The sequence below is a fragment of the Puma concolor genome, chromosome F2, assembly GCF_028749965.1.
Source record: "Puma concolor isolate L17-30 chromosome F2, mPumCon1.1.hap2, whole genome shotgun sequence".
Classification (NCBI taxonomy): Eukaryota; Metazoa; Chordata; class Mammalia; order Carnivora; family Felidae; genus Puma; species Puma concolor.
The window spans coordinates 16,728,825-16,733,854 of record NC_141684.1 but is presented as its reverse complement, the minus strand read 5'-3'; the positions used below and the strand labels follow the sequence as shown (position 1 = coordinate 16,733,854).

The 5,030-nt window shown below is 43.0% G+C and overlaps 1 pseudogene; it reads right to left on the bottom strand.

Annotated features, from left to right (window-relative positions):
• Window positions 1–4,269: 4,269 nt before the first annotated feature.
• LOC147571852 (tetraspanin-3 pseudogene) lies at window positions 4,270–5,030 on the bottom strand (annotated as a pseudogene).

Below are 5,030 nucleotides of genomic sequence, written 5' to 3'. Positions count from 1 at the left end.
AAAGACTACTTTGATTATAAGATTTCAGGTAGGACAATTTATTTAGTCCTTTCTTACTGAGATGTACTAGCATCAATGAAAAAACTTTTGTTGGTGTTGTTCCAAAGATTTGCTAATCTGTTAGCATTGCCTGCGTTAATGTGCAAAAGAATATTTTTATTTCTGACTTTTCATTTCGTGATTCTGGGCCAAGCAGTGGCCTATTAGGAGCAGACTCCTATTACTTTCATGCCATCTTTTAAAGCCTGTTCCATGTTAGAAATCAAATTTTGCTTTATAAGGTACACAGTGACTAAGATACCTGAGATAAGATGTCTTTGCTCCCCCCACCCACCCACATTTTGGCTCTGTTTTCCTGGCTGACTTCAAGACCTGAACTTTTTATAAAGAAGGTACATATTGAAAGTTATTTGTTCCGAGGCCCTTTGCTCTTTCAAGGACCACAACATGTGTGGGCTCCCCTCAGGAGCTTTATAAACTTTATTTGATGATGTACACATGGCAAAAGGTAGACTACTGCAGTGCCATAAAAATTGTTTTCAGCCTGCATTTCAGATCTCTCGAATATTCCAGATCTATCTTTAAATAAAGCCTATAGAACAGTGTGATATTAGTTATGCATAGTAATAGCAGATAAATAATTAATAGAACAGGAAGCTAATAAATCACCTGCTGACCAATATGCCATAGAAAACATAGTTGCCAAGGGTGAAGTGATAAAGGTTACACATCACTTTTTAATGGATAACTAAGTCTTTCTAACCTTTCCTGAGAGTCAAGACTACTTACAGAGATGGAATTCTCAGAGTAACAATGGAATCAAGTGTTACGGGGAATTTAATTAGTAATTAGGTACAACGATGTATTTTATTTTCCACAATTTCATTTTTAAAACTCCCCCTTTTCATTCCACTCACATTTATCAGCCACCCCACCCCCCACTCCGCCCCGCCCCGAGAAGAGCAAGTTGAAATTTTGTGTTTCATTTCTGGGGTGCATGGTAAGTGGCTAGAAAACATGAAACCTTTTAAATTAGCAGTGAGGGAAGATACCTAGCCAGATGCTAATCACCCAGGGATGTTTAAGAGCTAGCTGAGAAAACCGACACATGGACAAAGTGATTATGTGCTAAGTAGATGCACAAAATGAATGGTGGTAAGAATTGAAAAAGACACTCCCCGCACCCGCCCCCCCCGCCCCCCGCCGTGCTAGCAAATATAAAAATCCCATACGGATTTTTTCTAATCCTTTTCTATGTAATAATATTCATTTGTTGTTGATTCAGTGTCATCAGGAGAATTCTGGTGGTTGGAGGGAGCCCTACTGAGGCAAGTGCTTAAAACTAATTACCACAATAAAGACTATTAAAAGGAACATTTTTATTTGGCTGAAAAGATAACACAAAAACCTTGTAGAAAAATCAACTGCATTGTATAGACATGTGGACATCACTCAAGGTCAACAATAGTGAAACCCCAGGTGGCTAATTATAGATATTGTATATGTTGCAGATTTTTTTTTTTAATTTGGTAGAATTTTGTCCACAGCAACCACCCCAGGTAAGATTATACTGTGGTAGCTGAAGAGAATCTAGGTGCCTGCGAGGCCAGAGAGGACTGGAATGGAGAGGAAAGCCAGAAGTCAGTGTTCTTTGGGTTGGAAAGTATGCTGGTTAAATTTATGTTTTAACTTGACTGGGCTAAGGGAAGCCTAGATGGCTAGCAAAACATTATTTCTGGGTGGGTCTGGAAAGGGGTTTCCCGAAGAGATTAGCATTTGACTCAGTAGACTTGAGTAAAGATCTGCCCTCATTGAGGTGAGTACCAGCATCATCCCATCAGTTGAGTGCTCCCCCTCCTCCCCGCCAACCACATAGAAAAGGCAAAGGAAGGGCCGATTTCTACTCTTTTTTCTTGAGCTGGGATGTCCATCTTCCACCCTTGGACAGTGGTGCTCCCCGTTCTCAGGCCTTTGGATTTGCCCTGAATTACACCACTGGCTTCCTAAGTCTTCGCTTGCAGAGAGCAACTTGTGGGACATGTTGGGCTCCATAACTGTGTGAGCCAATTAATATAATATAATATAATATAATATAATATAATATAATATAATAGTGTGTATGTGTGTATAGGTCAGTGATATGTATATTTTCTATTGATTCTGTTTTTCTGGAGAACTCTCAATAAAAGTTTTGTTTTGGTTTCTGGAGAACTCTTACAGAGAGTTTTGTTAAAGCACACAGTACTGAGTTGACTCATGGTTTTGGTAATTAGAGGTATTATCACCCACCCCTAGGCTTCATTCAACTTGACAACACAAGATGTTTTATAAATGTCTGCCAAACCCAACTCTCTCCCTACTATATGCTGAGCACTGTGCAAATGCTAAAGATATAAGTGATAAAGACGTTACTGGTGTCACTGCACAATTGCTGAAGAGACACGTAAGCATCATTTTACACGATGTGGAAAGTGCTACGTGGAGGCTGTCCTGCTGTGAGGCCTGTGTACATCTGGACATTATTCTTGTTTTGTTTTGTTTTTTTTTTGAGGGGTGACACCGAGTTTATTGAATTAGATTTTTCTTTGTTTTAATCTTTTTTTTTTATTTGAGAGAGAGAGAGAGAGAGAGCATGAGTGGGAGAGAGGGGCAGAAGGAAAGAGAAAGAGAATCTTAAGCAGGCTCCACGCTCAGCACAGAGACAGACATGGGGCTCAATCCTGCAACCTAGGATCACGACCTGATCTGAAATCAAAAGTTGTCCGGACGGACGTTCAACCGACTGAGCCACCCAGGTGCCCCAAATTAGACTTTTCTATTCACAACTGAGCTAATATCTACATGCTTGTCTACATGGGTACGTTAATCCTAATGAGTTTAGACTTACTATGAATGGGCTCAATCATACAAAAACACACACTCACTCACTAATTATCTTAAAACAGTAGTACATACATTGCATACTCCTGTAAGGCCAGCTTTGATGAAAAACCTCTAGTTTCAAAGATTAGTCTGGTTTTGAAGATGAACCAAGATACACATTGTATGATTCTAAAATCTATTTCAGCCATTTTGTCCAGTTGCTATCTTTTTGGACTACAGTATATGTTTTTTTGTTTTTTTTTTTAAATTTTTTTTTCAACGTTTTTATTTATTTTTGGGACAGAGAGAGACAGAGCATGAACGGGGGAGGGGCAGAGAGAGAGAGAGACACAGAATCGGAAACAGGCTCCAGGCTCCAAGCCACCAGCCCAGAGCCCGACGCGGGGCTCGAACTCACGGACCGGGAGATCGTGACCTGGCTGAAGTCGGACGCTTAACCGACTGCGCCACCCAGGCGCCCCAGTATATGTTTTTTTAAAAGGACACAGACTAGGGGCACCATCCAGTGTTAACTTCAACCACAGCTTGGGCCCCCTCTCCACAAAAATCTTCGGCTGAGAGTTCTCCGTCGTCGTGAAGACTGAAAGGGCCCAGTGATACTCTGGTAGCATGGTGGTAAGAGAAGCAGGCCCGGGCCCTCCTTTGATTCTCCCACACTGTGCAACCTGCGCATGGTTCTGAAATTGGAACATATACCACCATACTTAAAAACTTTGGGACATGGACCATCAACTGATGAATGCATAAAGAAATTGTGGTTTATATACACAATGGAGTACTACGTGGCAATGAGAAAGAATGAAATATGGCCCTTTGTAGCAGCGTGGATGGAACTGGAGAGTGTGATGCTAAGTGAAATAAGCCATACAGAGAAAGACAGATACCATATGTTTTCACTCTTATGTGGATCCTGAGAAACTTAACAGAAGACCATGGGGGAGGGGAAGGAAAAAGAAAAGGTTAGAGAGGGAGGGAGCCAAACCATAAGAGACTCTTAAAAACTGAGGGTTGATGGGGGGTGGGAGGGAGGGGAGGGGAGGTGATGGGCATTGAAGAGGGCATCTTTTGGGATGAACACTGGGTATTGTATGGAAACTAATTTGACAATAAATTTCATATAATAAAAAAAATTCAGGTTAAAAAAACAAAAAAAACAAAAAAACTTAGGGACATGGAGAGTCAGCTAGAATAGGGGGAAAGAAAGTCATAGGTGGGGGGGGTAGGTGGGCACATGTAGAGCCATGCTGATCTGTCCAACACCTGCGTGCGTGAGCTTTAACTAAATGAACTCAGGAGGCCAACAGCAGTAGACCTGCTCAATTCACCTTCCAAATCAGAACAACAAGACTTAAAAGCTGAGGCTTGCACTTTGCACCAGGCAGAGGTTTAGCCGGTGATGGGGGGCTCAGAAGCAGGATCTCTACTCGTCCTGCACAATCTGATGCAAGCACACAGCACGCCCAGCAGCTGAATAGCTGTAAATGCCCGCACGACCCAGATGATACGCATCATGATTTCTCGTAGCTCCTTCGCAACTAGAGCCTCACATCCCTCGGCGTAGAGGTCGGAGCGGTGGGCCAGACCGTTGGAGCTGCTGGTGGTCTCTCTGCACAGCTAAGAGGGACACTCTGGTTTTTGGTTTCCTTGAACCGGTCTGGATTGTCCCAGTCTGAATAGTTGTGAATTCCACAAGAGTGCAGCTATCTCTGTACGTGATCAGCAGCCGGGCTAGTGTCACTGGGGTTGGTTCCACTGTAGGCCTTATATACACTTTCTAAATGCTGCAGTCAACCTCATTTTTCACCTTTGCTCTGTAAACGTATCCCCAAACCACTACAACAACTTCTGTGACAAAACCAAGAGTAGGTTGATGACAAACGTGGCGAGTCCGCATGGCTTTCTCGGACCGTGACCCGCGAGCCAATGAACCCAATAATGACGAGCAGGGCTCCTACAGCTATGATCACTACGGCGGGGATGAGAGAGTTCACATCTTCAAAGAAACGGTCCGGTTGTAGTCCTTGGAGGTGATAAAGACATAGCTTCCCGTGTAGCATAAAATGTCAGCTCCCCCCCCCCCCCCCCCAGAAGATGAGGTTGAGAAACACCAGCATGGTCTTGGAGGAGGTGATGTTGTGCTGGCCCAT